Raw genomic sequence first — 24417 nt, 5'->3', positions numbered from 1 at the left:
CGGCTGTGACACAGTAGACTAGGAGGCCAGCAAGGGACCAAGTCACTCCCTGTATGTGGGGGGCAGGGGCAGGGTCTCCCCTGAGGGGTGAGATCCCTCGTTGTCCCCAGCCTCACAGCAGAATCACACTAGGCCGGAAGAGCAGAAACCTCACGCGAGGCCAGGGAAACGATCCCAAGAAAAAGGAAGAGGGGATAGCAAGGCCCTTTGTAGGCAGTCAAGCCCTAGGCAGGTAGAAGAGAAACACCATTCATGGTGATAGTGATTCCAAAGCCTTTTGAGTCATTCAGCAAACATTTACCAAACACCGATCTGGTGCAGAGCCCTGTGGCAGGCTCTGTGGGTGTTACAAACTTGAGGCAGGCGTAGGCGTTCCCCCCAAAGGGCCTTCTTAGAGGAGCTAAACCATGTCCACACATATCACTGTCATTCAGGATGGCCTCTGGTGAGGGTGGTGGGGGACAGATATAGAAAAGTAGGCTGCCTGGAGGCGATGAGTTTTGAGCCAGGCTGTAAAGGAGATCTTTGGGCTGGTCTTCCAGGGGTGTTCCCTACCATCCCAACATTAAGCGGAAACCTCTGCGGGTTGTTGTGCCTTTAAGTCTCTCCCTCTGTTCCACCCTGACCCTGATATTGGGTCTGCAAATGGAAAGGACTTGGCCACTTCTGTTGACTGACAGAGGGAGTAGGGTGGGGAAACAGAGCACCTTTCCCTAAGGAAAATTGTCATCATCATCCAAATGTCTGTCTTCTCATCTAGACTAAACTGGGGCAAGCCACAAGTCTTAGGCAACTGTGAGTCCCCAGCCCCTAACACAACTTCAGGTGCATGGTAGATGTTCAATAAATGCTCACTGCATGATTGAATGAGTAGAGTCTAGAGTGTTTGTCTTGCAGCTTTGAGTGGACAGCCCTGCTCTTCATGACCTGGGAAGACACTTTCTGCTTTCTATGAAAACTGTCTACCTAGGAGGATTTGATTTTGCAGTAGGCATAAAGACACCTTATTCGTCATCCTCCTCACCATAGAACTTCCATTAAATCTTCTATATCTGTCCTGTAGGTCTTTCCTCTAGACAGGACAACATCCCCTTCCTTCCTCCCTACCACAAGGCTCAAGTGTTGTGTTTTTGTTGTTGTTGTTGTTTTTCAGCCAAGAACCCTCTGAGGCTTCATGTACATTTTGACATAAGTCCTGTGGAGACAATGTCCTGCCTCTACTGCCCTACCCAGTCAGGGGCTGCCTATCTTTTGAAGCCCAAGTCCCTCCTCCTCTGGGAAGCCTTTCTTGAGAAAAGGCCACACACTGTGACCCTTCCTGACTCTCTTGACTGCACAGTTGAGTAAGTCATCATATTATAGGTAAACATGGTTGAGTCATTTGAGTCATAGAGATGTTTCATGTGTAGCTTTTTCTCCCAAATAGATGGTGATCCCCCTGTTGCCAGATATGGTAGCACTGACTTCTCTATCCCCGGTAGTGTCTCCCAAAAGACATTCTGCATAGGTATGTGGCAAATACTTGCTTGATTGAGGGGAAGGCAGATAACTGATCTGAACCTTTCAGGGATTGTCAAGTCACACATATTTCCTTTTTCTATGCCTGATTAATCAACCTTCTGCTATCAAGTTGTGCCGGACGTTAGACATGAAACAATTCTGTCTCAACTGCAGATTAGAAATCAGGAAATCTTTGGTTATAGTCCTGACTGATGTGAATTTTGGCAAGCCAGTTAGCTGCCTCAGTTTCTTCAATTAAGAAATAGGGAGACGGCCGGGCGCGGTGGCTCAAGCCTGTAATCCCAGCACTTTGGGAGGCCGAGACGGGCGGATCACGAGGTCAGGAGATCGAGACCATCCTGGCTAACAAGGTGAAACCCCGTCTCTACTAAAAATACAAAAAACTAGCCGGGCGAGGTGGCGGCGCCTGTAGTCCCAGCTACTCGGGAGGCTGAGGCAGGAGAATGGCGGGAACCCGGGAGGCGGAGCTTGCAGTGAGCTGAGATCCGGCCACTGCACTCCAGCCCGGGCGGCAGAGCGAGACTCCGTCTCAAAAAAAAAAAAAAAAAAAAAGAAATAGGGAGACTTCCACTTCTGGCTAAGATGGAGCAACAGGGTTTGCATTTACCCTCCTGAATGAAACAACCAAATAGAATCAAATAAAGACAGACGACATGAAGTAAGTTTTCAAGGCACTAGATATTAATAGTAGGTGATGAAGGATGGTGATCCCAGGAAGATGGGAAACAAACAAGGTGAGCCCTATGAATGCCCCAGGTTATTTTTTAACAGCTTTATTGTACTATAAGTCGCATACCATACAATTCACCCACTTAAAATGTAGAATTCAGTGGTTTTAGTATGTTCACAGATACTGCAACCATTACCAATTTTGGAACATTTTCATCACCTCAAAAGGAAATCCCATGCCCTTTGGCTATCCCTGTTCTATTCCCTATTTCCTTCAGCCCTAAGCAACAATCTACTTTCTGTCTGTATAGATTTCCCTATTCTGGACTTTCAAATTAATAGAATCATACAATATGTGGTTTTTGTAACTGGGTTCTTTTACTCCCAGTTTTCAAGGTTTATCCATGTCGTAGCATGTATCAGCAAGTACTTTATTCCTTTTTATGGCCAAATAATATACCACTGTACGGAGATACCACATTGTGTCTATTGATTCATCAGTTGATGGACATTTGTGTTGTTTTCACCTTTTGGTTATTATGAAGGATGCTGCTATAAACATTCCTGTACAATTTCTGTATAAGTTTTTGTGTGGACGTATATTTTCCTTACTCTTGGGTGTATACCTAGAAGGGGAATTGCTGGGTCATATGAGAACTTTCTGTTTAAACTTTTCACGAACTGCCAGACTGTCTTCCAAAGTGGCTGCATCAATTAACCTTCCTGTCAACGATGTAGGACGATTCCAATTTCTCCACACCCTTGCCCATACTTGTTATCTGACTTTTTAATTATAGTCATCCTCATGGGTATGAAGTGGTGTCTCATTGTAATTTTGCCTTGCATCTCCCTGATGATGTTGAGCAACTTTTCATGTGTTTATTGTCCATTTGTACATCCTCCCCAAAGAAATGTCTATTCAGATCTCTTGCCCATTTTTAATTGGTTTGTCTTTTTATTATTGGGTTTTTATATAGTCTAGATACCACTCCCTTATAATATTAATGAACTGAAAATATTTCCCCCATTCTGTGGGTTGACTTTTCACTTTCATGATGGTGTCCTTGTTTTACATTTTGATGAGCTCAAATTTATCTATTTTTTTATTTTGTTGCTTGTCCTTTTGGTATCATAAATAGCAATTCCTTGCCAAAGCTGAGGTCATGAACGTTTAATCTTATGGGTTTTTTTGTTTGTTTGTTTTATTTTTTTACGGAGTTTCACTTTTTGTTGCCCAGGCTAGAGTGCAATGGCACCGTCTCGGCTCACTGCAACCTCCACCTCCCAGATTCAAGCGATTCTCCTGCCTCAACCTCCTGGGTAGCTGGAATTACAGGCGCCTGCCACCATACTCGGCTAATTTTTGTAATTTTAGTAGAGATGGGGTTTCACCATGTTGGCCAGGTGGGTCTCAAACTCTTGACCTCCGGTGATTCACCCTTCTTGGCCACTCAAAGTGTTGGGATTACAGGCGTGAGCCACCGTGCCTGGCCATATTTAGGTTTTTGATCCATTTGAGTTCATTTTTATATATAGTGTGGGGCATGATCCAATGTCATTCTTTTCTGTGTGGCTATACAGTTGTTCCAGCACTATTTGTTGAAAACACTATTCTTTCCTCATTGAATGGTCTTGGCACTCTTGTCAAAATCAGTTGACCATAGACACATGGTTTTATTTCTAGACTCTCAATTCTATGCCATTGGTGTATATGTCTATCCTTATACCACTACTGCACTGTCTTGATTACCATTTGTTGTAAAATTTGAAGTCAGGAAGTGCGAGTCCTCTTACTTTGTTCTTCTTTTTCAAGATTGTTTTAAGTATTCTGGGTCACTTGCAATTTCATATGAATTTTGGAATCAGCTTGCCAAATTCTTTCTTTTCTTTTTTTTTCTTTTCTTTCTTTCTTTCTTTTTCTTTCTTTCTTTCTTTCTTTCTTTCTTTCTTTCTTTTTCTTTCTTCTTTCTTTCTTTCTTTCTTTTTCTTTCTTTTCTTTCTTTCTCTCTCTTTCTTGCTTTCTTGCTTTCTTTCTTCTTTCTTTCTTGCTTTCTTTTCTTTCTTTCTTTTTTTTTTTTTGACGGAGTCTCACTTTGTAGCCAGGCTGGAGTGCAGTGGCACAACCTTGGCTCACTGCAACCTCTGCCTCCCAGGTTCAAGCGATTCTCCTGCCTCAGCCTCCCGAGTAGCTGGGATTACAGGCACGTGCCGCCATGCACAGCTAATTTTTGTATTTTTAGTAGAGACGGGGTTTCACTGTGTTGGACAGGATGGTCTCAATCTCTTGACCTTGTGATCCACCTGCCTCGGCCTCCCAAAGTTCTGGGATTACAGGTGTGAGCCACTGCACCCAGCCAGCTTGCCAATTTCTAAAGAAAAGCTAGCTGGGATCTTATAAAGACTGCATTGAATCTGTAGATTACTTTGGGAAGTATTACCATTTTAACAATATTAAGTCTCCTGACCCATGAACATAGAATGTGTTTTCATTTATTTATACCTTCTTTAATTTCTTTCAACATTGCCTTGTAGTTTTCAGAGTATAATTTTTGTATTCTTTTTCTTAAATTTATTCCTAAATATTTTATTCTTTTTGATATTGTAAATGGGATTGTTTTCCTTAATCTCATTTTTGACTGTTTATTGCAAGTATATAGATAAACAATTGATTTTTATATATTGATCTTATTTCCTGCAACCTTGATTGACCTTTTTGTGGATTCCTTAGGATTTTCTACATACAAGATCGTGTTATCTGCAAACAGAGATACTTTTACTTTTTTCTTTTCCAGTTCAGATGGCTCGTATTTCTTTTTCTTGCCTAATTGCCCTGGATAGAACTCCCAATACAATATTGAGATGCTGACATCCTTGTTTTGTTCCTAATCTTAAGAGTAAGTCATTCACTCTTTCATCATTAAGTATAGTGTCAGCTGTGATTTTTCCTAGTTGCCCTTTATCAAGTTGAGGGAGTTCCCTTCTGTTGCTAGTTTGTTGAATATTTTTATCATGAAAGGGTATTGGGTATTGGATTTTGTCAAATGCTTTTTTTTTTTTTTTTTTTTTTTGATGGAGTCTCACTCTGTCACCCAGGCTGGAGTGCTGCAGTGGTGCGATCTCGGCTCACTGCAGCCTCCGCCTCCCGGGTTTGAGCAATTCTCCTGCTTCAGCCTCCAGAGTAGCTGGGATTACAGGGGCCCACCACCACGACTGGCTAATTTTTGTATTTTTTAGTAGCGACAGGGTTTCACTGTGTTTGTCAGGCTGGTCTGAAACTCCTGACCTCAAGTGATCCACCGGCCTTGGCCTCCCAAAGTGCTGGGATTACACGTGTGAGCCACTGCGCCCAGCCTGTCAAATGCTTTTTCTGCATCTACTGAGGTGATCATGCGAATTTTAGTTTTTATTCAATTGCTGTGGTATATTGATTTTCAGATGTTAAACCAACTTTATGTTCCTGGGATAAATCCCACTTTTCTTCTTTCTTTCTTTCTTCTTCTTTTTCTTTTTTTTTCTTTTTTTTTTTTTTTTGAGACGGAGTCTCACTCTGCCACCTAGACTGGAGGGCAGTGATGTGATCTCAGCTTACTGCAACCTCTGCCTCCCAGGTTCAAGCAATTCTCCTGCCGCAGCCTCCCAAGTAGCTGGGACTACAGGTGTGCGTCAACACGACCAGCTAATTTTTGTATTTATAGTACATTTTGTATTTTTAGTACATTTCACCATGTTGGACAGGCTGGTCTTGAACTCCTGACCTCAAGTGATCTGCCCGCCTCAGCCACCCAAAGTGCTGGGATTACAGGCGTGAGCCATCGTGCCCAGCCAAATCCCACTTTTTATACTGCATTGTTTTCTTTGTGTTGTTGGTTTCAGTTTTCTAGTATTTTTTTTTTTTTTTGGATTTTTGCATCCATGTTCATAAAAGTTATTGATCTTTAGTTTTCTTTTCCTGTGATATCTTTATCTGATTTTGGTATCAGGGTAATATTGGTCTCATAGAATGAGTTGGGAAGGGTTCCATCATCATCTATTTTGGGATACTTTGTGATGATGAACTGGTGTTAAATTAACCTTTTTTTTTTTTTTTTTTTTTTTTTTTTTTGAGAGGGAGTCTCGTACTGACTCCCGGGCTGGAGTGCAGTGGCAGGGTCTCGGCTCACTGCAACCTCTGCCTCCCGGGTTCAAGCAATTCTCCTGCTTCAGCCTCCTGAGTAGGTGGGATTACAGGCTTACAGGCGCCTGCCACCATGTCCAGCTAATTTTTTATTGTCTCTGAGACAGAGTCTCACTCTGTCGCCCAGACTGGAGTGCAGTGGTGCCATCTCGGCTCACTGCAAGCTCCACCTCCCGGGCTCACGCCATTCTCTGGCCTCAGCCTCCTGAGTAGCTGGAACTATAGGCGCCTGCCACTACGCCCAGCTAAGTTTTTTTATATATATATATTTTTAGTAAAGATGGGGTTTCACTGTGTTACCCAGGATGGTCTCGATCTCCTGACCTCATGATCTGCCCACCTCGGCCTCCCAAAGTGCTGGGATTACTGGCGTGAGCCACTACACCCGGCCAATTTTTTGTATTTTTAGTAGAGATGGGGTTTCACCATGTTGGCCTGGCTGGTCTTGAACTCCTGACCTCATGATTCGCCTGCCTTGGCTTCCCAAAGTGCTGGGATTACAGGCATGAGCCATTGCGCCCAGCTAAATTAACTCTTCTTTAAATGTTTGTTAGAACTCAGTGGTGAACTATCTGGGCCTAGAGTTTTCTTTGTGGTTAGTTTTTTAAAATTACTAATTCAATCTCTTCACTTGTGATAGGTCTATTGATATTCGTTTTTTCTTTTTGAGTCAGTCAGTTTCAGTAGTTTTCATCTTTCTAGGAATTTGTTCATTTTATCTAATTATTGATGTCCAGTTGTTAATAGTATTTCTTTATAATCTATTTTATTTCTGTAAAGTCAGTAGTAATGTTCCCTCTTTAATTTGTAATTCTATCAGTGAAATCAACCCAATAGTCCCAGAGACAGTTTTTGTAGATAAACATAGAAATTGATCCTTTTGTCCTTAAAGCTTGAAACTTTCGTTTGTTTCATTTGCGTTCCTTCCTCAGGAAAAGACCCTCAGGCCTCTCAAAAAGTATCAAACAGCTGAAACTCAACAGATCACCACATCCAGACAATGAGGTGCCAAACCACTCGTTCCTCATGATTGCTTCCTTACCCCTCCCTAGTTCCTGATTTCCCACACAGTTACATTTCTTCCCCACTAAATAAACCCCTAATATTAGTCAGCCAGGAAGATGGAATTGAGACTGATCTCCCAACTCCTCAACTGCAGCACCCCCCCACCCCCACCTTATTAAAGCCTTCTTCCTTGGTTATATTCATTGTCTCAGTGAGTGGCTTTCTGTGCCAGGAGCAGCAGGATCTAGACCGAACCTCGGGTGTTTTGGTAACAGTAATTTGAGTCTTCTCTCTTTTCTTCTTGGTCAATGTAGCTAAAGGTTTGACAATTTTGTTAATTTTTTTCAAAGCAGCAGCTTTTAGTTTCATTGATTTTTCTCTATTGTTTTTCTATTATCTAGTCTGTTAATTTTCACTCTAATTATTCTCTTCTTTTCACTTGCTTTAGGTAAATAACACTGAGTAAAATGTTTCCTTACATTATTTGTTTTTGTTTCGGCCTACCTTCCCTTCTTTGAAAGCTATCACATTCAATCATTGGGTAAGCTTATGTTAAGTTCCTTTATTGCTGCACTATATAAATTAAAATGTCAAGTTAAAACAATTTCTGTAAAGACAGAGATGGATGTCTAGCTTCTAGAACCTTGCTACTAAATATGTGGTCCATGTATCAACAGCATCAGCAACACCTGAAAGTGTTTTGGAACTACAGCGTCTCAGGGCCTCTGCGGACCTAGCATCAGCAACACCTGAAAGTGTTTTGGAAATGCAGAGTCTCAGGGCCTCTGCGGACCTAGTGAATCACAATTGCACTTTAACAAGATCCACAAGTAATTCCTGCACACATTAAACTTTAACATGCACACTGCTATTGAAAGCAGCATTATCAAAGAAAACCAAAGTGATGATCTAGATAAGCCTAGAAGCCCATGTAATATTAAAGAGCCTAGGCCCAGATTTTGGTTTAGAGAGCAATATGGGAAGAAGCTGAGCTTCGTTTAAGGTAGGACCAGGCTTAATTCAATGGCTTGAGACTGTTGCACGTAAACTGAATAGAACACCAAAGGCTGGGCTGGGGAAGGAGACTAGAAGTCATAGGGGCTGTGAGAGAAAGACCTCTTGGAAGAGCAAAGATTGAGTGGTGGCAGTAGAAAAATGAATAAGGGAAAACCTAGTTCCGGAGGGATACAAATATTGTAATGGCACTTATATGGATTTTTAAAACACTTAATACAACTTATATATGCTTATTCCATGGCAGACTGGAATAAAAACATTTAATCAATTTATATATATACACATGCATGGGAATGATCATACATACATACATATATATATATAGAGAGAGAGAGAAAGAGAGAGATGTGTGAGAATGATAAACAGCACATTTAGGACAGTGGTTACCTCTTGGAAGGTATATTAGTTCATACTGCATAACAAATTAACAAATTACCCCAAAATTCAGGAGCTCAAAACATAATCCAGACATGGCTTCTCTGAGTCTTTTGCTTCAGGGTTTCTTCCAAGGCTGCAATCAAGGTGTCAGCCGGGGGTTCAGTCTTACCTGAAGACTTCACCAGGAGGATCTGCTTCCAAGTTCACTCACATGGTTGTTGTCAGGATTTGGCTCTTCGTGGGCTGTTGGACGAAGGACTCGGCTCTTCACAAGGTGTTGGCTAGAGGCTTCCCTTGATTCCTTGCCATGTGGAGGAATCAAGAGCGTAGAGCATCTCACAACATGGCAGCAGGCTTCATCAGAATGAGCGAGGGACAGTGCTAGCAGGATGGAAGTCAGTCTTTTGTAACCTAATTACAGAACTGACATCCCACAACTTTTGTCATATTCTGTTCATTAGAAGCAAGTCACTAAGTCCAGCCCACAGTCAGGGGGAGAGGATGATACAAGGGCACGAATACCAGAAGACAGGGTTCACTGAGGGTCATCTTTCAGAGCTGCTAGTAAAAGCAGAGGATGGTGGGGCATGGCGGCTCACACCCGCAATCCCAGCACTTTGGGAGGCCGAGAGAGGTGGGTCACTTCAGATCAGGAGTTCGAGACAGCCTGGCCAACATGGTGAAACCCCGTCTCTACTAAAAATACAAAAATTAGCTGGGTGTGGTGGCAAGCAGTAATCCCAGCTACTTGGGAGGCTGAGGCAGGAGAATTGCTTGAACCTGGGAGGTGGAGGTTGCAGTGAGCCAAGATGGTGCCACTGCACTCCAGCCTGGGTGACAGAGTGAGACTCCATTAAAAAAAAAAAATTTAAATAAGAGCAGAGGATGTTAGTAAAAGAATTGTAGTTGTAGTTGTGTGGGTACTTCAACTATGTCTGTAACATTTTCTTGCTTAAGTGAGCACATGGGTATTTATGATGGTTTTTATAGACCATTTGCAGGTCTGAAATATTTCCTAATAAAGAAAAAAGAGAAAAAATTAAAGTTCAGTGGACCTATCTCTGAATCTGTTGAAGATAGTTGTTCAGAGAAGGGGAAGGGTCCAGGGATTTGAGGGTTGGTAGCCTTGTTTCTACTTTTAGTTAAGGCTTCCTAGGTACTCTCTAGTTAGCATCAATGCCTTCTCCCATATTATGCAATACTATATCTCACAGTCTGTCTTACATTACTGTTATTTACATATATATGTGTGTGTACTGTTGTGTGTGTGTGTGTGTGTGTCTGTCTATCCCCCTCCTAGGGATTGTCAGGTTCTGGAAGGTCCCAAGTAGCTACAGGCGTCCGCCACCACTCCCGGCTAATTTTTTTTGTATTTTTAGTAGAGGCAGGGTTTCACCATGTTAGCCAGGATGGTCTCGATCTCCTGACCTCGTGATCTGCCCGCCTCAGCCTCCCAGAGTGTTGGGATTACAGGCGTGAGCCACCGCGCCCGGTCTAGGTGGGGCATTTCAACACGAAAAGGACCCAGGCAGCCCTAAAGTAGCAATCATGACTGAAAGTGCATGCTTGGATTTTTTTTTTTTAATCTTGATATTAGAAGGACAACAGAAATTATAGTAGTTTTAGTTGGTGAAAATTTCATTTTCTGAAACTTTAGGAAGTTCTCGGTGAGGTTGGAAACACTAGGCATCATTATTCATGTCCAGAAACGGTGTTAATCGTGTACATACTCAGAATGCAGTTTCCTCACAATATTAATACGCTTTATGATTGCACTACACATGATCCATGTAGCAGAATAAAATCCATCACTTTAGGATAAACTGTTAATAGCCGTTGAGGGGAAATAAAGATGACAGCTGTGTACTAGCTCTGTACAACTTACAGTGGCATCTTCCCCATTTCCAAAGTAGTAATTCCAAACTTTAAGCAGAAAATTCAGTTTAACTAAGTAGACCTGGAACAAATGCCAAATATAGTACATGGCCCCAATTACCATTGCCATATTCTGTTTCTCTTTCAGAAGAAAACACATCTAGGGCTCCACTACAGATCTCTTCTTAAGAATTGATATAGTAACCGGCCGGGCGCGGTGGCTCATGCCTGTAATCCCAGCACTTTGGGAGGCCAAGGCAGGTGGAGCACCTGAGGTCAGGAGTTCAAGAACAGCCTGGCCAACATGGTGAAACCCCGTCTCTACTAAAAATATATATTTAAAAAAATTAGCCAAGTGTGGTGGCGGGCACCTGTAATCCCAGCTACTTGGGAGGCTGAGGCAGGAGAATTGCTCGAACCCGGGAGGCGGAGGTTGCAGTGAGCTGAGATCGCTCCATTGCACTCCAGCCTGGGCGACGAGAGCAAAACTCAGTCTCAAAAAAAGAAAATAAAGAATTGATATAGTAACCTTACCTTCTTCTCTTGTGAAAGAGAAATCTTTCAACAAACACCCTACCTCCTGCTTGCCCCTTGGGCCCAGAGCACAGAGCATGTCATTTTGGAAGGGTTGCTGGCCCACACTGTTTCTCTTTGCAATTACTTTAATTCCCCCAAATAATCCCTTGACTTCTTTGAACTTCTCAGAAGACAAACTGAAAAGGTAAGTGTGCAGGAACATATGTGTAACCACATTGTTTCATACTACACTTACTACTTCAAGTCCATTTTCTTCACAAAGTGAAGCCTTTGCAGAATTCATAAAGGAGGGCCTGAAATAAGCCCTGAAAGGGTTTTAAAGTTCTTAAAAGTTCACAGTCTAGTGCAGTGGCTCATGCCTGTAATTCCAGCACTTTGGGAGGCCAAAGTGGGAAGATCGCTTAAAACCAAGAGTTGGAGACCAGCCTGGGCAACATAGCAAGACCCCATCTCTACAAAAAAAGTAAAAAATAGCCAGGCATAGTGGTACAGGCCTGTGGTCCAAGCTACTCAGGACGCTGAGGTAGAAGAATACCTTGAGCCCAGGAGGTCAAGGCTGCAGTGAACAATGATTGCACTACTGCACTCCAGCCTTGGCAACAGAGCGAGACCCAAGTCTCAAGAAAAAAAAGTTCACAGAAATAAGATTTACCAAATGTTCAAAAATAATTATGATGAATCACAATCGTGAAGAAACAGTTTTCTGTCTTTATTACAAAGTTATTTTTAAAGTGTTTCTTCATGAATCATACCAAATAACTGATTGCAATATATATTGTCATCATCATAACTACTTCTGAGAGAGAAAAACTCTTAATTACAAAAAGGAAACCAATATTTTAATTGAAAAATATTTTCTGGGCCGGGCGCGGTGGATCACACCTGTAATCCCAGCACTTTGGGAGGCCGAGGCAGGCGGATCACAAGGTCAGGAGATCAAGACCATCCTGGCTAACATGATGAAACCCCGTCTCTACTAAAAATACAAAAAATTAGCCAGGCATGGTGGCAGGTGCCTGTAGTCCCAGCTACTCGGGAGGCTGAGGCAGGAGAATGGTGTGAACCCGGGAGGCGGAGGTTGCAATGAGCCGAGATCGCAACACTGCACTCCAGCCTGGGCGATAGAGCAAGACTCCGTCTCAAACAAAAAAAAAAAGGAAAAATATTTTCTGCACATTAAAATAAATGACACAGTAATGAAAGAAACAATATACTTCCCAAATGTAGATTATGTCATTATTAAATAATACTCTTCTTAAATTTTGATTCAATTTTATTCCATAGTAGAGCTGTAAGCTATTTTGGTAAACTGGCAAGCCCTTCTAGATTATTCACTTCAAGGATCAGAGCAGCACTATATCTTTGTTCTTGAAAGTGGGATTGGTTTTTTGTTAAAGATAGAGACATATTAATGATAGAATCTGTGAATTACCTGTCCGGAATGGATTCTATTCAGAGTGATGCGTGGTACATTGAATACTTTCACAGGTATTAACATCACATACTATTACTTTGTTTAAAAAACAAATGGGGCCAGGCGTGGTGGCTCACACCTGTAATCCCAGCACTTTAGGAGACCAAGGCAGGCAGATCACAAGGTCAAGTGATCGAGACCATCCTGGCCAACATGGTGAAACTCCGTCTCTACTACAGATACAAAAATCAGCTGGGCGTGGTGGCATGCGCCTGCAGTCCCAGCTAGTCGGGAGGCTGAGGCAGGAGAATTGCTTCAACTGGGGAGGCGCAGGTTGCAGTGAGCCGAGATCACGCCACTGAACTCCAGCCTAGCAACAGAGCGAGACTCCGTCTCAAAAAAAAAAAAAAAAAAAAAAAAAAAAAAAAAAAAAAATTTAGTCAGGTCTTTCTGCTCCTATCACTGTCATGAATATCAGGTATCTGGTTGTACTGACACTCATATTCCTGAGACACAATGTTTTGAATTGAGGGCATTCAGTGCTTGTAGAACTCTACTGAGATGTTACCACTACTAGATCCCTCCCTACAATGACAGTTGGCTTTTCTAAGAGCACCCATCAAGTTGTATTATAAGATAAATCACATGTATATGTTTTTCATAAGATTGTGAACTTACTGAGGGAAGGAACTTTCTTTTTTTTTTTTTTTTTTTGAGACAGAGTTGCCAGGCTGCAGTGTAGTGGCATAATCATGGCTCACTGCAGCCTCTGCCTCTCGGGCTCAAGCAATTCTCTAACTTCAGCCTCCCAAGTAGTTGGAATTACAGGTATGCCACCATGCCTGACTAATTTTTGTATTTTTTGTAGAGACAGTGGTTTTGCTATGTTGCTCAGGCTGGTCTCGAACTCCTGAGCTCAAGGAATCTGCGTGTGTCTACCTACCAAAGTGTTGGGATTACAGGCATGTGTGACTGCACCTGGCCCCTTTTATGAATATTTAGTATTACTAACACAATGCCTCAAACATAGTAATAATGATAAAGGTAATGATGAAAACAATAATAACCTGTACTGAATACTTTCTATGTACCAGGCCCTGTTTCTAAGTATATTACATGATTAACTCAATTAATCTCACAACAATCTTAGGAGGGAAGTACTGTTTAATCTACATTTTACAAATGAGGAAACAGAGGTACCCACTGGTTGAATAACTTGTCCAAGGCTATACAGCTAAATAAACTGCACAACCAGGACTTGAATCCAAGCAGTCCAGCTCCAGAGTAATGCTCTTAACATCTAAAGGTATGCTCTGCTGCCTAGAGTATGTATTCGATAATTATCATCGCAAATATTTGTTTATTTGACTATTCTCTAAACACATGTTGTAACTTAAACATGTAAATGAATGTAGTCCTTCAAAGATGTTGCCCGGGTCGGGCATGGTGGCTCACGCCTGTAGTCCCAGCACTTTGGGAGGTTGAGGTGGGTGGATCACGAGGTCAGGAGATCGAGACCATCCTGACTAACACGGTGAAACCCCATCTCTACTAAAAATACAAAAAATTAGCCGGGCATGTTGGCGGGCACCTGTAGTCCCAGCTACTCTGGAGGCTGAGGCAGGAGAATGGCGTAAACCCGGGAGGCGGAGCTTGCAGTGAGCTGAGATGGCCCCACTGCACTCCAGCCTGGGCGACAGAGCGAGTCTCCGTCTCAAAAAAAAAAAAAAGATGTTGCCCTGGGAAGCTACAATTGTTCAGAACCTTTTGTAATTCCTTCTTTGGAGTTGTTCTCAGAGCCAGTCTATAAATCAGAGAAGAAAATTGGTCAATATATTATGATCATAACTAATTTTTAAATAAGCTAGATGAGTACCTTATGTGCCCAACTTGTTTCTGAATAACATTTGTTTTCCAAAAATCATTCTCCATTAAAAGAATGAAAATTTGCTGTTGTTGAAGATGGTCCAAAAATGTGATACAGAGATATTTTTCAATCAACTAACAAACATTTACTGAGCAACTAGTCCTGTACATGCTTGGCCCCAGGGGTACAAAAACCACACAAGACATCCTCCCTATCTTCAGGGAGCACTCAGCCAGGTGAAGGAGAGAGATAATCCAGTGTGACAAGTGCTTTGACTGATGCAAGCACAGGAGCCCAGAAGAGGGGCATGAAACCCAGCTTTAGGAGTGAGGGCCAGCTTCCTGAAAGAAGGAAGTGATGTCTAATTTTAGTCCCAAAAGACAAGCAGTTGTTGCCATACCAGTAGAACAAAGGCATGGACTCTCATGGTGGCTACATTAAAGGAGAGATTATATCTTTGAGTGGGTACACCCTATTTTTTTTTTTTATGTTTGTTGTCAAAAGATAATAATCACTTTATTTTGTAGTCACACCTGGTACTCAAGTTGTTTTTGCCTTTAAACTGAAAATATTTGCAGATAGTGGTTTAAAAGCTACATGAGTTTTAAGTATGTTTGAGTGTTGTTTGCTTTTGTTACTGAACCAGTTACATAAGTTTCCCTAAAGAATTTTGCTGAAAGAGTAAACAGAAAACAAAATGATACATTAAGAAGTTAATTATATCAGAATCTACCACAGTGGGTTAATAGGTTTAGTATATAGCAGGCACATGATGACCATCTGTTTGAAAAACTAAAGGAGTAACTCCTTAGTACTGATTCTCCATATTTTTTTTTTTTTTTTTGAGACGGAGTTTTGCTCTTGTTGCCCAGGCTGGAGTGCAATGGCACGATCTCTGCTCACTGCAACCTCCACCTCCCTGGTTCAAGTGATTCTCCTACCTCAGTCTCCCAAGTAGCTGGGATTATAGGCATGTACTACCACCCAGCTAATTTTTGTATTTTTAGTAGAGACAGGGTTTTACCCTGTTGACCAGTCTGGTCTCAAACTCCTGACGTCACGTGATCCACTTGCCTCAGCCTCCCAAAGTGCTGAGACTACAGGTGTGAGCCACCGCACCCAGCCTGATTCTCGATAATTTAAACAAGCAACTTGTTTCCTTCACTCCTGTGAGCCAAAGTAGGCCAGGATAACCACACACCGGGAGAGAAATGACTGCTCTGGCAGCAGCTCATGCTTTTCTCAATATATCGATTTGAAGGACAGTAACTTTGAGCCATGAGGGGTGGGAGATATGATAACCCAAGAAAGGGATGCCCTATGTTTTTGTAGCTTACCTGCCTTTAAAAATCAAATGACGCTGGGATCACCCAAAACTGTCCTTGGAGGAAAAAAGGTCTCAGGAGGTAGGTAAGTGTTATTCAACATGGGTGGGGTTAAGTGCTTAGATACAATGAGCGATGGTGGGCAGTGTTCTATTCTAGTTGCATTCAGAGACAAGAGTTTGAAGGCTCTCTTCTCTATAATCTTCATCCTCTAGGTGGCCTGATGCTAACTCTGTAAAATGGTTATAGACAGCAAGAAGTAGAACTCATAACAAGGAAGCCTAGAGGTCCTAGAGCCTCTCCTAGAGGATTAGGAAAGGTCTGAGGCATGAGATACTATATCGGAAGATAGCCCTTTCTGGGATTTGAGAGTGAAATGACCCTGGGTAGGAGAATACACTGGGCACTTGGGAGAAAGGAATGCCTGCTAAAGCAAAGGGTGCCAAAGATAAACTTGACCTCATTGTCTAGAGCCGAGCCCAGTGAGTTTAAAGAGTAGGGGACAAGAGATAATAGGAAGGAAAAGAATTTTCCTGCTCTGTCTTCCTACCATTTATTGACTCATTTGCACATGAAATATTTAAAGAATCATGACAGGGAGCTGAAGGAGCTACAGAAAAGAAGGAGCTACAGAAAAGAGTTTCTGCCCTCAAGTAATTTGTAATCCTGAGGGACTCTGATGCTGTACTGAAGTTACATCTTGTTGCTAAGGCATAAAACAGCGAAATAATACAATGTCCTTCCCCAGATCTGCCCCACCCCCTCCCCAACACTACCCTTAAAGGCTGTTCATCCTACACACTCTTAATTATTTCAGACTCATGAAAATCCACAGATATGGATTTTACAAAGAATGCAGCAATAGTTTTTCAAATTATTTCCCTATGTGTTCCCAGTGCACAGAGAAATAAAAAGTTATATTTATATTCACATGTTCAATCACTTACCTATTATATAAAGCAGGGCTGTTCAAATATGTTTTTTCTTCTTAGCAGTTGAACTTCTTTTCAAACAAATTTCGCAGAGAATAGCCACACATAACATACGAAAACAAAGCAATTCTGACTAAGATAGCGTGGGGGTCAAAACTTTGACTTCTCAGCTCTTTTTTCATCCATTTTCTAATGAGACCCATGAAATACCTCTGTCAGTGTGTCGGGGTGGCTGTAACGAAATACTTGAGACTAGGTGGCCTATAAACAACAGAATTTTATAATTCACAGTTCTGGAAGCTGGCAAGTCCACAACCAAGGCAATAGCAGATTGGTGTCTGGTGAGGGCTTGCTTCCTGGTTCACAGATGGCAGCTTCTCACTGTGTCCTCACATGGTAGAAGGGGTGAGCTAACTCCCTGAGACCTCTTTTATGAGGGCACCAATCCCATTCAGGAGGGCTCTGCCTGCATGGTCTAATCACCTCCCAAAGTTTCACCTCCTAATACTATCACCCTGGGAGTTAGAATGTCAACATATGAAATTTTAGAGGACATGAACATTCAGTCCACTGAAACTGCATTCTGCAGAATGCAGTTCACAAGCATCAGTGTAAAATATTTTGTGTAAAATCATTGATTTATCAGGTTAACAGAAAACAAAGTGGAAACCTTAAAACAAACAAACAAAAAAACTCGGCTGCTCTGGATTACATTTAAGAATATTTCCACCACATAGTCAACCTTCAAGTTTCCATCCAAAAAAAGTGGAAACAATAGCATGTGAAATCCAAAAGTCAATAGTATCAAACCCTGGAAAGCATGGTATTATGTTCTGGGGCTGCAGAGCAGATTTACATTTCCCTTTGAGCTCAGATTAGGCCAGTGATTCTCAACCTTAGCACTACTGACATTTAAGGGCTGATAACTTATTTTATTTTATTTTATTTTATTTATTTATTTATTTATTTATTTTGAGACGGAGTCTCTCTCTGTCGCCCAGGCTGGAGTGCAGTGGCGCGATCTCGGCTCACTGCAAGCTCCGCCTCCCAGGTTTATGCCATTCTCCTGCCTCAGCCTCCCAAGTAGCTGGGACTACAGGCACCCGCCACCACGCCCGGCTAGTTTTTGTATTTTTAGTAGAGACTGGGTTTCACTGTATTAGCCAGGATGGTGTCAATCTCCTGACCTCGTGATCCACCCACCTCAGCCTCCCAAAGTGCTGGGATTACAGGCGTGAGCCACCGCGCCCGGCTTAAGGCCTGATAACTCTTTGTTGTGTGAAGCTGTCCTATGCCTTGTAGAGATGTTTAGCAGTAGCATCCCTGGCCTCTACTCGCGAGATATGACAACCCCCTCCCCAAATTGTGACAACAGAAATTGTCTCCAAACATTGCCAAATGTCCTCTGGAAGGCAAAATTGCCTCTAGTTGAGAACCATTGATAAAAATATGTGCCTGACTGGGTACACAAACATATCTTTTGTTGCAGGTGGCATATATGATGCAGGGGGCATTTAAATGATGATGAGGATAATTTATACCCAGATAATAAAAAGTTGGCCATATCAGGTGTTAGAGCTGATAATGATTTCACGGCACCAAAAAAAAAAAGTCAGTTTTAACATCCTTCAGCTTGGTTCCATGCAGAAGCCACTCTGTCAGCTAGGCTGGGGCAATCAGAAGTTTGCCTCCATCACTAATATCTCCTTTATTGACCCCACCATGGTACCTAAATATATTACTTCCTCTGGTTTTCTGGGAAAGGGAACATTCTAAGCCATCATAATTTGTGTACAATGAACTATAATTACTTTTTTTCCATTTTTAAAAATTGTAGTGAAATACATATAACAAAATTTACCATCTTAACCATTTTAAGTGTGTAGGTATTCACCACATTCATAATGTGCAACCATCACCACCCTCCATGTCTCCAATTCTTTTCATCTTGTAAAACTGGAATTTTATACCCATTATCAACTTTATTTATTTATTTATTTATTTATTTATTTATTTATTTATTGAGACAGAGTTTTATTCTCGTTGCCCAAGTTGGAGTGCGGTGGCATGATCTCTGCTCACTGCAACCTCCACTTCTGGGGTTCAAGCAGTTCTCTTGCTTCAGCCTCCTGAGTAGCTGGGATTACAAGTGCCCGCCACCACACCCAGCTAATTTTTGTATTTTTAGTAGATATGGGGTTTCACCATGCTTGCCAGGCTGGTCTCGAATTCCTGACATCAGGTGATTCACCCACCTCAGCCTCCCAAAGTGCAGGGATTACAGGCGTGAGCCACCACATCAGGCCACCCATTATCAACCTTAAAGAAAGATACCAGGTGGCCGGGCATGGTGGCTCATGCCTGTAATCCCAGCACTTTGGAAGGCCAAGGTGGGCAGATCACGAGGTCAGGAGATCAAGACCATCCTGGCCAACATGGTGAAACCCCGTCTCTACTGAAATACAAAAAAATTAGCTGGGCGTGGTGGTGGGCGCCTGTAGTTCCAGCTTACTCAGGAGGCTGAGGCAGGAGAGTCGCTTGAACCTGGGAGGTAGAGGTTGAAGAGCTGATATTGTGCCATTGCACTCCAGCCTGGGTAACAAGAGCAAAATTCCGTCTCAAAAAAAAAAAAAAATAATAATAATAATAATAAAAGAAAGATACCAGGAAAAAAATCTCCTAATTTGAAGCATTTATTTAGTAGTAAGCAAAGAGGATTATAATCTGGAATGTACAGCTATGGCAAGCCAGAGATGCATCTGAAGAAGGGAGGGGAAGCGGGGCCAGGCACGGTGGCTCACGCCTGTAATCCCAGCACTTTGGGAGGCCAAGGCGGGTGGATCACGAGGTCAGGAAATCGAGACCATCCTGGCTAACACGGTGAAACCCCGTCTGTACTAAAAATACAAAAAATTAGCCGGGTGTGGTGGCGGGCGCCTGTATTTCCAGCTACTCAGGAGGCTGAGGCAGGAGATCGCGTGAACCGAGGAGGTGGAGCTTGCAGTGAGCGGAGATCACACCACTGCATTCCAGGAAGGGGAAGCTTTTATTGGCGAAAATAAGTTCACATAAGCTGTAGGACACGAAGTTCATTGGTTCAGGAGGTTCGAAATCAGAGTTGGCATCAGTTCACTGATGGAGATGCTGTGCTAGGCAAGTGTACTTTCCAGACCATCTTATCTGAATTGCTGCAGTCCTATAAAAGGAATATCTTGTGGGGCTATTTTAGAAGGTCCTTGAGACACAGTCTTTATCTCATACAGGCAGGCATGAACTCTCCTCCTTCCTGCTTTCCTGGCTCCAATTTGTTTGGGTTTGACAAAAGTGAATTTATCTTGGTATCTGCAACATTTAAACCATTAAACATTAACTCCCCATTGCCCCTTTCCTCTGGCCCATGGGAACCACCATTCTACCTTCTCTATCTATTGTTTTGACTGCTCTATGCATCTCATACAAGTGGAATCATATACTCTTTTTGTGACTGGTTTATTTCGCTCAGCATAATATCGTCAAGGTTAATCCATGTTGTAGCATGTATCAGAATTTCCTTCTTTTATAAGGTTAATAATATTCAATTGTATGTATATACCACATTTTACTTATCCATTCATCTTGGGTTGCTTCCATGTTTTATCTATTATGAATAATGATGCTATGAACACGGGCATACAAATATCTTTTTGAGGCTCTTAGAGAAAATAATTGAATTGCTTTTTCTGTTTTGAGACAAGGTCCCCCCTCTGTCACACAGGCTGGAATGCAGTGGCATGATCGCAGCTCACTGCAGCCTCAACTTCCCGGGCTCAAGCGACCCTCCCACCTCAGCCTCCTGAGTAGCTGGGACTACAGGCCCATGCCACCATGCCCCACTAATTTTTGTATTTCTTTTTATAGAGATGGGGTCCCACTATGTTGCCCAGGCTGGTCTTGAACCCCGGGACTTAAGCGATCCACCCTCCTCAGCCTCCAAACATGCTAGGATTACAGGTGTGAGTCACCACATCCAGCCTGCATTGCTTTCAATTCTTTTGAGTATATACCCAGAAGTGGAAGTGCTGGATCATATAGTATTATTTCTTCTTCTTTGGATCATATAGTATTATGTCATCATCGTCGTCATCGTCGTCGTCGTCGTCTTCTTCTTCTTCTTCTTCCTCCTCCTCCTCTTCTCTCCTCCTCCTCTTTTCTTCTCCTTCTCCTCCTTATTCTCTTTTCCTCCTTCTCCTCCTCCTCCCCCTCCTCCCTCTCCTCCTCCTCCTCCTTCCTCCTCCTTTCTCCTCCTTCCTCCTCCTTCCTCTTTCTTCCTCCTTTTCTTTCTGAGATGGAATCTTGCTCTGTTGCCCAGGTTGGAGTGCAGTGGCACAATCTCAGCTCACTGCAACCTCCACTTCCAGGGATCAAGCTATTCTCCTGCCTCAGCCTCCTGCATAGCTGGGACTACAGGTGCACGCCACCACACCCAGCTAACTTTTGTATTTTTAGTAGAGACAGGGTTTCACCATTTTGGCCAGGCTGGTCTCAAACCCGTGACCTCACGTGATCCACCCACCTTGGCTCCCAAAGTGTTGGAATTACAGGTGTGAGACACCATGCCGGGCCTCATATAGTATTTCTATTTTTAATTTTTTGAGGAACCATCATACTGTTTTCAATAGCAGCTGTATCATTTTACATTCCCACCAACAGTGCACAGGGGTTCAAATTTCTCCGCATCCTCACCAACACTTGTATTTTCTGTGTGTGTGTGTGTGTCTTATAGTAGCCATCCTAATGGATGTGAAGTGGTATCTCATTGTGCTTTTGACTTGCATTTCTCTAATGATTAGTAATGTTGAGCATCTTTCCCTGTGCTTTTTGGCCATTTGTATATCTTTGGAGAAATGTCTATTCAAGTCCTTTGCCCACTTTTGAATTGACTTGTTTGTTTTGTCGTCGTTGTGCTTAAGTTTTAGGAGTTCTCCACATGTATTCTGAATATGAATCTCTTATCAGATACATGATTTGCAAATATTTTCTTCCATTCTGTAGGTTAGCTTTTTACTTTGCTGATACTGTTTCTTGCTGCTGCTTCTTCTGCTGCTTCTTCTTCTTCTTCTTCTTCTTTTTTTTTTTTTGAGACAGGGTCTCACTTTGTTGCCCAGGCAAGAGTGCAGTGGCATGATCATGGTTCACAGCAGCCTTAGCCTCCCAGGCTCAAGTGACCCTCCCAAGTACCTGGGGTTACATGGATGAACCACCACACCCAGTTAATTTTTAATTGTTTTCTTTTTTTTTTTTTTTGTAGAGATGAGGTCTCACTATGTTGCCCAGGCTGGTCTCAAACTCCTGAGCTCAGCTGGGTGCAGTGGCTCACACCTGTAATCCCAGCACTTTGGGAGGCCGAGGCAGGCAGATCACGAGGTCAGGAGATCGAGACCATCCTGGCTAACATGATGAAACCCCGTCTCTACTAAAAATACAAAAAAATTAGCTGGGCATGGTGGGGGGGCACCTGTAGTCCCAGCTACTCGGGAGGCTGAGGCAGGAGAATGGCGTCAACCCAGGAGGCAGAGCTTGCAGTGAGCCGAGATCGCGCCGAGACTGCACTCCAGCCTGGGTGACAGAGCGAGACTCCGTCTCAAAAAAAAAAAAAAAAAAAAAAAGAATTTTATACTTTTAGGTCTTCTATTTATGTATTTAATTTCATTTTTAGTTAATTTTTGTGTATAATGTTAGGTAAGGGTCCAACTTCATTCTTTTAACGTGTAGATGGATATACAGTTTTCTTAGCATCATTTGTTGAAAAGACTGTACTCTCACCATTGAATAGTTCTTGGCACCCTTGTCAAAAATCATTTGACCATATATGTGACAGTTTATTTCTGGGCTGTCTATTCTATTCCGTTGGTCAATATGTCTGTCTTTTGCAGTACCACACTGTTTTTACTGTAGCTTTATAGTAAGTTTTGAAATCAGGAAGTATTAGTCCTCTAGCTTTGTTCTGCCATGATTGCTTTTTTTTTTTTTAATCAGAAGAAAAAGCTTCGTGTTTTCCATTTGCATAATCTTATCATAGACCCGTACAAGAAAAAGGTACCATTCATGCCTGAATTTCTTTTTATGAAAATGCAGCTAACATATCATGAAGAACTCAAAATAAGTCAGTCACATTAGAAAAAAAAATATATATATATATATAAATATATATATATATATACACACACACATTTTTTTAGACGGAGTCTTGCTCTTGTTGCCCAGGCTGGAGTGCAGTGGCACAATCTCGGCTCACTGCAACCTCTGCCTCTCAGGTTCAAGTGGTTCTCCTGCCTCAGCCTCCGGAATGGCTGGGACTACAGGCCTGCACCACCATGCCCGGTTAATTTTGTATTTTTAGTAGAGACGGGTTTTCACCATGTTGGCCATGGTTGCTCTCGAACTCCTGACCTCAGGTGATCCTCCTGCCTCAGCCTCCCAAACTGCTGGGATTACAGGCGTGAGGCACTGTGCCCAGCCTTTTCTGATGCGTTGTCTTGCACAGGTGGCCCTGAACCCGGAGGAGGAGGGGCTCGGTGTTTCTTCGTCTCTGACTTCATGGACACCTCTGAGATGCTGCCCAGCAAGAGGGATGGACCCAGCGTAATGGAATGTCAGTGCATGGATGGAGAGTTGGGAGAGCCATTCAAACCCCTTTCCAGGGCAGCCTGGAGGTGTCCTCATCACTGTCTGCACCCGAGAGCAAGAGCTGCTCAGCCTTACTATTGCTTCTTTTATTAACTTTGAAAAATCCCAGAAAGTTTTTCTTCTCTTTATTTGTCTCATCATTGCCAAGTGATGATTTTCTAAAGGTTTATCTTCTGTTGTCCCACGAGTAGAGCGCCTTTATCCCAAGCTTGTTCAGGGAGTTGGACAGCTCTAGCTCCTCCCTGGCAATGTTGTCCCTGAGGAGAACCACGTGCTCTGGGCTGACCTCACACTTTGCACAAATGACTGGGAGAATATTTTGGAGAGGAACCTCAGGGCTCACAGGCACAACAGCTTTTTGTGTCTGCAAGTAATTTACGACCAAACACACAGATTTCTCAGGCACCTTAGGGGGACCAGGCTGAATCTTCTCTTCAGGAACTTTTTCTTTCAGAAACACAGTATGCACATTCAGGGTCCCAATCAAAGTATTTGCCTTAAACCTCAAAGGTTGTTGGGTTTCTGAAGACCAAATTTCAAGGGCTTGGTGGGATGGATTCAGGTGGTTTTGAAGGCAAAGTTCAAGCCAAAGTTCAAAGGTCCATCATTGCATGGCTCCCATTGAGCACGCTCCTCTTCTCCAGCCCCCTGGGCAGGACCACGGTGACGTCCATGGTTGCTGGCCCTCAGTTCCTCCTTCATGCGGACCAGGTTCTGCTACAACCTGAGGGCCCCATTGTTGGGGTCTTCTGGTGGCTGTGCACGTGCAGAGTGGCAGCCTTTCCAGGAGGTGGGGGAGCACGGGCCTTCATCTTCCTCCTCTCCTCCCAGGCACACCTGGGATCTCAACAGCCCCCATAGGCGTACACTCAGCTCTCCATGACGTGAGGTGGGTGCCTGCAGTCACAACAGCTGCTCTTTTAGGCCCAGGGGGAGGATTACACAGGATAAAGTGTGCAAATTTCTTTTGGTGGTGCCTGGCACTGGTAAGCAATCGATCCACATAACTCTTATTATTCAGACTTGTTCACTTGCTT

At 42.8% G+C, this 24417-nt stretch overlaps 1 pseudogene; it reads right to left on the bottom strand.

Annotated features, from left to right (window-relative positions):
* Window positions 1-23133: 23133 nt before the first annotated feature.
* Window positions 23134-24417, bottom strand: part of LOC102140387 (protein cordon-bleu-like) — a 50642-nt pseudogene continuing 49358 nt past the window's right edge.

This window comes from Macaca fascicularis, chromosome X (genome assembly GCF_037993035.2).
Source record: "Macaca fascicularis isolate 582-1 chromosome X, T2T-MFA8v1.1".
Lineage (NCBI taxonomy): Eukaryota > Metazoa > Chordata > Mammalia > Primates > Cercopithecidae > Macaca > Macaca fascicularis.
This window is presented reverse-complemented; position numbering and strand designations above follow the sequence as displayed.